Source organism: Sapajus apella, unplaced genomic scaffold, assembly GCF_009761245.1.
Source record: "Sapajus apella isolate SASKATOON/1434 unplaced genomic scaffold, GSC_monkey_1.0 scaffold1, whole genome shotgun sequence".
NCBI lineage: Eukaryota > Metazoa > Chordata > Mammalia > Primates > Cebidae > Sapajus > Sapajus apella.
In genome coordinates this window covers 26,216,594-26,227,758 of record NW_022436941.1, presented here as the reverse complement: position 1 = coordinate 26,227,758, position 11,165 = coordinate 26,216,594, and positions in this window count along the sequence as shown.

The following is an 11,165-nucleotide window of genomic DNA, read 5'->3' as shown; positions in this document are numbered from 1 at the left end:
CACTCACTAGCTCTGTGTAATTAACATCACTGCTCACAGAGACTTTTGTTTTCTCATTTGTAAAATGAGCCTAAAACGACACAGATATCCAGGGGTCTGCAAAGCCTGGCATCTATTTCATCCAATGATGGTAGTTATTTGTATTACTACGTTCAGCAAAAGGCAGCAAATATTAAACATCTCTGTTATCTGCTTATCTTCTAACTTTTAGTGTCTGACTGTATATATATTCTCTGTCTAGTTCATTCTTGAAGCAAGTTATTGGCTCCAGATTAGCACATACATTTCCTTATCCTATCACTGTTCTTTTGTTTAATATAACCTATAATATCAATATGTATGTATCCTTTTTCTTTGTGATTCTGACATACTCCCTTTCTGCTTCTTGGACTTCCATAAAATATGTTCTATTTATGAATGTGTTCCAGAAAAGTGGAGGATGTTGGTTAGGGGAGTGCTAGGAAAGTCACCTGAGAGTTGGACCCAAGGTCTCATTTACTTTTCCAAACCCATCCCTGTGGGCCCTGAGCCTCCACCTACTTCTCCTAGTCTATGTAACACACTCTGATGCCATTTGTGTGTGTTTTAACTCGGGGTCCCCAACCCTGGGGGCCTGGCCAGTCAGGAACTAGACTGCACAGCAAGAGGTGAGCGGTGGCACAGCGAGTGAAGCTTCATCTGCATTTACAGCTGCTCCTCATGGCTTGCATTACCGCCTGAGCTCTGCCTCCTGTCAGATCAGTGGCAGCATTAGATTCTCATGGAAGTGCAAACCCTATTGTGAATGCACATGGGAGGGATCTAGGTTGTGTGCTCCTTATGAGAATTAATGCCTGATGGTCTGTCACTGTCTTCTATCAGTCTCAGATGGGATATTCTCATTGCAGGAAAATGAGTTGAGAGCTCCTACTGGTGAGTTGTATAATTATGTAATTATATATTACAATGTAATAATCAGAATAAAGTGCACAATAAATGTAATGCACTTGAATCATCCCGACAACCCCCAGTCCATGGAAAAACTACCTTCCACAAACCTAGTCCCTGGTGCCAAAGAGGTTGGGGACCACTATTTTAACTGAATTGTTAAGAAATCCACTAAGAAAAAATTATCAAACTGGTTGTTCAAGAAATAAAATCCTAGGAGATTCTGAGAGACCTGGAAGACCCTGCTCTCCATCTCACTGTCACTACTGCTAGAGCCCCTGAAGAACATGATCTTTTTCCATTTGTTAGGCTAGGGTAAGAAAAAATGCTGCTTTCTAGTTCTTCTGTTAAATATGTCACGAGTCAGTGAACCCCGAAATAGAAAACATGGATTATAGTTTCCCAGATATTTTTAGAAATACTTAGAATTTTTCCCCCCAGATAATGCCTTTTCCTCCAGTTATGGTTTCCTCTGCCCCAGGGCCCAGGCTCCCTAGGTGGTAGTATGGAGGAGGATGCTACCCAAGTGATTAGAAATTCCTGTGGCTAGGCTCAGTGGTATGTGCTTATAGTCTCAGCTACTGAGGAGGGTGAGGCAAGAGGATAGCTTGAGTCCAGGAGTTTGAGATCAGCCTAAGAAATATAGCACCCCGTCACAGAAAGCAAAAGCAAGAGAGTGAGCAAGGCAGAAGGAAGAAAGGAGAGAAGGAGGAAAAGAAAAGAAGGAAGAGAGAAGAGAGGAAAGGACTGAAGAAAGGGAGGGATGGAGGGAGACTTACTTGGGCTACAGTGTCAGGAGTACTATATTAGACACTTACTTAACCTTAGGTCCAGCTACAAGTTGCATCTTAGGGAGGCTGTGGCCAGCAGATGGTGGCCAAGCAGGAAGCAGAAAGAACACTTTGTTCGCGTTTTTCTACTCTGTTAATAACATGACTTTCCTGCTCCTTCCTAGGGAAGCAACTCTCTCTTGTCTCTCTCCATAACGCAATTCTTTTCATCTCTGTTGGAGACCGGTCTCATTTAATCCTTTAATTCCTTCCTCAACCCTATGTTTATTTCCATTTTACAGATGAAAATACTGAAGGGCATATCTAATTATTTCTAAAATGAGTTAAAGGAAATAAGTTCCTTTCTCAAAAACTTAAATTAGCAATTTCCCTGGGATCTCCTCTCCTGGCTGCCACCCCCAAATAAAGAAACCTATAAACAGGATAATATTCCTTGTTTGTCCAGCCTGTCACTTATAAAAATATTTGAGGCCAGTGAAAACATAGTGTCCTCTAAGGTTAAAAAAATATATAAAAATATTTGCAGACTCTGAACTGGTTCAGCTCAAAGGAAAAGTACACCTGCACAGTGGGAGATTATGTGGGTCTGAGTCATAAAAGAAAGAATCCAACAGATCACAGAACACACTTAGTGTTGCACCCACATTTTGAGATGATGCCACCTGTTACCTCTAATGAAGCTGAGTCAGGCAATTAACCCTCAGCCATCTAGGCCCATCTCCTCCCTGCTGAAGAGACTGTAGCTACCAGCTCTCCTTTGATGGTGGATGAGGGATAATATGAGATACTAAGATGAAATCTAAACTATATCTTCACTGTAAAGGAAGAATCAAAATGGCTTCAATAAGAAAATATTTGGCATAATGTGTACCAAAATCCTTCTGGCCATAATATTCTAAGTCTACATTATTATGCCTAATAATACCTGTGCCATCTGCCATCCCTTCAGAGTGGGCTGGAGTAGACCCACCTGCACAAGCACATTTTATATGTAGAACCTGAAGAGACAGGCCTATTCTAGGTAGGCCTTCAGGTTCTACATATAAAATGTGCACAATTCCACGTGGTACATGAATCTATTCTTCCTTTATCTCATTTCCTCCCACTTTTGTCTTACTGCTTAAATGGAATTGTTAGGTTGAACATTCATATTTTTGTGGGCTTTGGGAATGCAAGGCTAAAATTAACTTGTGTTTCTGTTGGATCAGATCACACAGCCTCAGCGAGGAAACTAACAATGAATAGATAAAAGAACTTTAAATTAACCAACAGATTTATTTTTTAGTTTATAGGAGGAAGTTATATACTATGAAGAAATATTTGCATCACTTATATATAATTGCATAAGGAATTTTTCCCTTTATTTTTCTGAAAACCTATTTATAAGTGTTCTGAAACATATTTTAAGGGAGTTGGAGAATTATAAGTGACTTTGACAGGGAGCACTGATAGCAAAGGTCTTAAAACAGGTTGCTGTGGGGAATAAAAATATTTGGTGGACATTTCCTAGTAAATGTGAAGCAGCCCAAGTGGAGAATCCTTTGTATATTCATGAGATTTCTATCCCCTTTTAGAAAAAGCCACAGTAAGAGAATATTTCTTCTGTATAAATAATAGAGAGGACTTGAAAATTAGTAAAAGGCAGATTATTGCTTAAACAATTTAAACGATTAAATACCTAGAGGAAAATAACTCTTTGCAAAGGCATTTAATAGAAACTTATTTACATATAAAGGAGAATAAAGGTAATGACACATTCTTATTCTTTGATAATTTAAAAACTATAAATAAAAACAATTTTGGAAAGATACAAAAAAGGCAAGAAAACATAAAAAACAAAAAAGTGAGAAAGCACAAAGCAAGATGAAACCTAACAGCCTGACAAGTACCAGTAGTTTAACTCACCCACTTAAAGGATAGAAAATACAAGATTGGTTAAAATATGTATATGCTTTTTATGAAACAAATATAAAATAAAATGACAGATCAAGCTAAAACCCAAGTTATGGGGAGAATTCAGGCTGATGCAAACAAAAATGTGGTGGCAATGTTCGCTCTGACTAAAGCAAATCAAATGAAAGGTATGAAATCACAAAAAGATGCCATGTTAGACTGATAAATGTTCGATTGATACTGAAAAGAAAGCTGCATGAAGCGTATGCACTAAATAATAACACATATAAATTAAAACTCTCAGAAATGAAAGGAAAAACATAACTGTCGTGGGAGACTTTAAGATCTCTGCAGACAAAAATGTAATAAACCAAAAATATACTTTTTCAGAAAAAATTTGCCAAAATTGGCCCAAGAACTAGTAGAAATATGAATAGAAAAATAACTATACGAGAAATATAAATGTCACCAAAAATATAATAAGTCAAAAAATACTCATGCCAGTTGCTTTGAAAGAATACATACTTTGCATTTTATATAAAATCTCCCTGAGAATTAAATGCATAAAGTTAGCCAACTTATGTTACTAAGTATATGACCCTAAAGTCATAACTAGGCAAGGAAAACATACAATAAAGCTGCAGACCAACTGACATGCATAATATATGTAAAAATCCTCAATATAATATTAGGAAACTGTATCCAGTGGTATATTAAGGCAATACATCATGACCAAGAAAGTTTAATCAGCCTTTCAAAAATATTAAACCCTAATAATATAATCACAGCATATAATAAAGACAATCATATAATGACTTCAGTCAATGCTAAAGCTACATCTGATAAAATTCAATACTCATTCCAAAAATATTTGTAGTAAACTAATAAGGTAGAGGAACTTATTTAATTTATTAAAGCATATCTGCCAGATACTAAGTAACAGCAAAACACTAGACATATCCTCATGAATGACAGGAAGGAGGATGCCGAGCATCGCTACTGAACAGCACTGTGCCAGAGCCACAGCCAGTGCCGCTTCACACTGCTAAACTTCACACTGTTACTCTGCCTCCGAAAGACCAAGATCAAGCCTAACACACATACATGCGTGCACACACACATGCATGCACACACACAATTCAGGAGGACTTTCTTTTGTGACTTTACAGTATGTAAGACCTTCTCAACAAGACAGAAAAAGCAAAAGTCATAAAGGAAAAAATTTAAACATTTGCTTTCAGCAAAATTAGAAAGTTTCTGAAATAAGATAAAATTATAGGAGAAAAATGTTTATAATACTATATGATAATGCATTTGTGTTCAGAATATATGCATATAGATATGGATATATAGTATTTTATATGTATCTCTATCTAGATAAATATATAGAGATAGATCTCTATATGTGGCCTATGTATAAGCAAAAGGACAAAAATCTGATAGAAAAACAGCAAAGTAAAGGATATTTACAGGCTACTCACAAAAGAGGCCATAAACATATGAAGAATACCAAACCTGTGGATAATAAGAGAAATGTGCAGTAAGACACCAATAAGGCATTATTACTTCCCAGTAGACAAAAGTGTTAGCAGTATAACACATGTTAGTATGGAATCGGTAAGGGGAAATAGATCTCTCATATGCTACTAGTCTGAATATTTGTAAACCAATTCAAAGCTATTTAAAACAACCTATTAAAATTTAAAATGCATATACCTGCTTTGGAAAATTATCAAATTTCCTTTTTAAGACTGAAAAATAAGTAAGTAATAGTGTTTCCCTTTCCTGGGAGAAAGACAGAACTCACAAACTTTGTTAGTAAATAAGACAAGATCTGTGTCTACTGCTCGCAGAAGATCAGTCTCTATCTGTCAACAAATGGAGCTACCAGGACCCTCATTATGGGAAGACAGAGAAACAACACCAAAACACTTCCCTATTTGGGGTCACTTGCAGAGAGAGAAAGTGAAAGGAGGGGGGAGGGAGAGAGGATGTATAGACAGACAGACAGACAACAGCGTAGTGGGACCTCCAAGATACTTGGACCAAGCACAAAGTGTTTTTCTATTGCCATACTACTTCATAACCAAAATAGTATTAAATAGCATTCCTATATTTCCCACAGTCTTTTCAGTCCTCTGTTGAAGATTCCTCTCAAGGCTCCAGGCAAGAGGAATCTGCGCTTTCAGCCTAGTATTTGCAAGGCTCCTGAATATCACACACAGTGAAACTCAGGAACATATCTCAATGTTATTCTCTTGAAACATTTTAAATAAAGTGAAGTAACAAATCCATCAAATGGGAATTTCACGAGAGAAATTATTGGGCCAAATTATCCCTGCAACCCTGGCTAGAATATAAAGAGCCAGGGGCATAAACATGTATTTTGAGCTGGGAGGAGGGAGGAAGTAGATAGTTTTTGTCCCTGGTAAACATCCACACAATCCCAACTCTCATTCGCTTCCTTAGAGTAACACCAGCACGTGTAGCCACCCTGGAAGGTCTGTAAGCCTTTACTGCAACTGCACTCTTAATTTCTTTTTAATTCCAAATGTCTTTAAACAGAGAAACTTCTGAATAAATTGTTATAAATACACAAATTAACAACTTAAAAGTATTTGGAAGATCTCAAGTTACTCACCTGGAAAGATCCTTAAGATATATTAATATTTGTTAGCAATAAATATGAACTTCAGAATACTACTAAGTGTAGTAACAAGGCACTATACTGGAAGAATTAGATGATGCATTTAGGCAAACATCATTGGAGCTGTAAGAACTATCAAAGCTTTATTTTCAAATATTGTAAAACATTTTGACAGCTCCACAGAATCAAAAATAACAATAATAATACAAAAATTCAGCAAGTTAATGGGTATAAAAATAGCATGCAGAAAAGATTGAAACTGAACCCCTTCCTTACACTATATATAAAAATTAACTAAAGGTGGATTAGAGACAAATATAAAACCAAAAACTATTTTAAAAAACACTGGCAGACAACCTAGGCAGTACCATTCTGGACATAGAAATGGACAAATATTTCATGAAGACACCAAGCCAACTGAAACAAAAGCAAAAATTGACAAACGGAATCTAATTAAACTAAACAGCTTCTGCACAGCAAAGGAAACTATCAACAGAATAAACAGACAACCTATAGAATGGGGGAAAATTTCTGCAAACTATGTATCTGACAAAGGCCTACTGTCCAGGATCTATAAAGAACTTAAAGAAATTTACAAGAAAAAAAAACCTATTAAAAATTGGGCAAAGTTCATGAACAGACACTGTTCATGATAAGTGACAGTAAGACATGCATGCAGCCAACAATCATGAAAAAAAGCTCAGCATCACTGATCATTAGAGAAATGTAAATCAAAACCACAATGAGATGCCACCTCTCACTAGTTAGAATGGCTACTAATAAGTCAGAAAATAGATGCTGGTGAGGTTGTGGAGAAAAAGGAACACTTATACTGTCAGTGAGAGTGTAAATTAGTTGAACCATTGTGGAATGCAGTGTGGCAATTCCTCAAAAACCTCAAGACAAATACCATTCCACCCAGCAATTCCATTACTGGGTATATACCCAAATATACATCATTCCATTATAAAGACACAAGCACTACAGCACCATTCACAATAGCAAAGACATGGAATCAACAAAATGCCCATCAATGGTAGACTGGATAAAGACAATGTGGTACATATACACTATGAACTACTATGCAGTCCTAATAAAAAACAAGATCATATCCTTTGATTTTAGATACTGGACAGGAATAAGGTTGGTGCTAGAGGTCATTATCCTTATCAAACTAACACAGGAACAGAAAACCAAATACTGAATGTTCTCACCTGTAAGTAGGAGCTAAATGATGAGAACACATGGGCATAAAGAGTAAAACAACACATGCTGGGGTCTATTTGAGATTGGAGGGTTGGAGGGAGGGAGAGGATCAGGAAAACTAATAAATGCTAGGCTTAATACATGGATGACGAAACGGTCTGTAAAACAAACCCCTAGGACACAAGTTTACCTATATGACACAAGTTTACCTATATGCCTGCACAAGTATCCCTGAACTTAAAAGTTAAATTTAAAATATAGCATGCAGAGGCTGTGTGTGGTGGCTCACACCTGTAATCCCAGCACTTTGGGAAGCCAAGGCGGGCAGATCACTTGAGGTCAGGAGTTCAAGACCAGCCTGACCAACATGGAGAAATCCGGTCTCTACTAAAAATACAGAATTAGCTGGGCATGCTGGTGCATGCCTGTAATCCCAGGTACTTGGGAGGCTGAGGCAGGATAATCAGTTGAAACCAGAAGCAGAGGTTACAGTGAGTCAAGATCATGCCATTGCACTCCAGCCTGGGCAACAAGAGCAAAACTCAGTCTCAAAAAAAGAAAAAATAGGTAATAATAATAATAGCATGCAGAAATCAATATATTTTATGCACACACCACTAATCAATTTGAAGATATAATGGTAGTAAGAAACACCCAGTTTATAATTACAAAAAAAAAATTCTTAGGAATAAACTTAACAAGAAATGAGCAAAACTCTCATGACAAAAACTTTAAAACATCCCTGAAAGACACGCAAGCAAACTTGAACAGAGTAGAAGACATCTCTTTTACTTGTATTGAATAGCTCAAAATCAGAAAGATACCAGTTCTCCTCAGTTAGTTTTATAATTTAAAGCAATCCCAATTTAAAATATATTAACAACCTTTTTAAAATGGATCTAGACAGGTTGATACTGAAGTTCACATGAACAGAATAAATATAAAAATACTTATTTTTTTTTTAGAGCTATGGCCATTGGTCTTTTTGCCAGAAAAAAAAATTATAGCGTGATATAAAACATCTATATTTAAAATATTGTGGTGATAAGCACAATAATAGAAAAATCAGTGAAACAGAATAAAAATTCCAGAAATAGAGCCAAGAATGTCTGGAAAGTTATTATATAATAAAGGTGGCATTTCAAATAATTGGGACAAAGATGTACTTTATAATAAATGGGCTGAAGCAACTGGATAGCAATGTGGAAAAAAGTGGTGAAACTAGAGCCATACTTCACATCTTATGATGATTAAACTCCAACTGGATCTGAGAGTTACACATAAAAATTGAAACCACACAAGTAATAGACAACATGGGTGAATTTTTCTAAAACCCAGGTAAAGTAAAGAGCTTTCTGGAATGCAGAGGCAATAAAATACATGACTGATAAATTTGATTACATAAAAATAAAAGAATTTTGAATAACAAAGGAGAACACACAATAAGCAAAGTCAAAAGCAGCTGATACACTGGGAAAAATATTTGTAACACAACACACATAAAGACTGAAATCTCTAATATTGTAAAAAAAAGCTTATAATTGAGAGGGAAAAATTCTAAAACGCTGATAGAAAATAGGACAATGGGCAAAAGACAGATGATTTATGAAATATATATAAATATATAATTCTAAACATTTAAATATGTTTATTTTATTCATAATATGAAAAATGCAAATTAAAACTATTCAAATATATTAATATCATTTTTGTCAGATTGGTAACAATTGAAAGCTTGACAACATATTTTGTTGTGAACAAAATGAACAGACACTTTCAAACTTTTCTTGTGGGAATGTAAAAGGACACACTCCTCTGGAGGGAAATTTGGCAACATCTAACTTATTTTTTACTCAGAAATCTGTCTTCTAGGTTTATACCCTGAAGATACAACTTCAATGTTACAAAAGTATATACCCATAAGATTCTTAATTATGTTACTGTAATTGCAAAACACTGGATACAACATGAATGTCTTCATTTTTTAAAATTTGTTCAAAATGAAGTACTTTGCAGCTGCACAAAAGAATGGGGAAGATATCCATGAACAAATAGGGAATAACTTCCAGGATTTATTGATGAAAGTAAAGAAAGCAAATGTATAAAAAAGTGCAATCGTGTATAAATAGTGTATTTATGTTAAAAAAAACGCATTTTTGAAAAAAAAAAGACACACTGGAAGGATGAGGCAGAAAGGAATGAAATTGTATCTACAGAAGGTAGGTGGGAAGAGGATGGAAGGGATGGGGGAGTAACTGACACTTGTCTAAGTATATTTTTAAGAATAATTTTTACTTTCTGAACTATGTTAATATTTTATATACTCAAACCATTCTAGCATTGAGAATGGGGGGAAACCCTAAAACAAAATACAAACAAAACTTAATGAACCTAACTGTATTCCAAATGAAAAAATAACCGTATCAAGTGAGTGCACAGTGAGAGAAACAACATTAGTAATTCCTTTTTTTTTATAGAAAAGTTTCAAAAAGCAATATAGAGCATTTCCTTATATCCCCTATTCACTTTTCTTAATGTTAACATTATTAAGAATAAGAAATTAACATTGGTACAATATGAATTAATTTACCTTACTTTAACTAAATAACCTCAATCTAAATAACCTCACTAAATAACCTAAGTCTAAAACTGTCAAGACATTTTTTCAGCTTATTTTTCACAGTAGTGTGGGTTAGCAATTCTGAAATGACTTTCTGTGCACTGAGCAAATGAATAAATATACTGACAGTGGGAACAAGTTTCTCTCTGTTGAAGAAGGGACTTAGAATGTGGAATGCAGGCAGATAGGCTAGGAAGAATCTTGTGGTGTTGGATGGAAATTAGAAGCATCAGTATGAATTTATGGACTTATAAATAGTTATAGAAATATGTTTGTATAATACTGCATGTTTCACATGTAAGTGGGAGCTAAATGGCAAAAGCACATGGACATGTGGAGGGGAGCAACACACACAAGGGCCTATTGGGGGTGGAAAGTGGGAAGAGGAAGATGGTCAGGAAAATTAACTCATGCATACTAGGCTTAATATTTGGGTGATGAAATAATCTGTATGACAAACCCCCATGACACAAGTTTACCTGTAAAACAAACTGGCACATGTACCTCTATATTTGAAAGCTGAGAGAGAGAGAGAGAGAGAGAGAGAGAGAGAGAGAGAGAGAGGGAGAGAGAGAGAAAGGGAAGAAAAAAAAGTGAAAGAGAAGAAAAGAAAGAAAAGATTATTCTCTTTGTAGCAATTGTGAATGGGAGTTCACTTATGATTTGGCTATTATTGGTGTATAGGAATGCTTGTGATTTTTGCACATTGATTTTGTATCCTGAGATTTTACTGAAGTTGCTTATCAGCTTAAGGGGATTTTGAGCTAAGTCGATGGTGTTTTCTAAATATTCAATCATGTCAATTGCAAACAGAAACAATTTGACTTTCTTTCTATTTGAATACACTTTCTTTCTTTCTCTTTACTGATTGCCCTGGCCAGAACATCCAATATTATGTTCAATAGGAGTGTTGAGAGATGGCATCCCTGTCTTGTGCCGGTTTTCAAGGAGAATGCTTCCATCTTTTGCCCATTCGGTATGATATTGGCCATGGGTTTGTCATAAATAGCTTTTATTATTTGAGATACGTTCCATCAATATCTAGTTTATTGAGAGTTTTTAGCATGAAGGGATGTTGAAT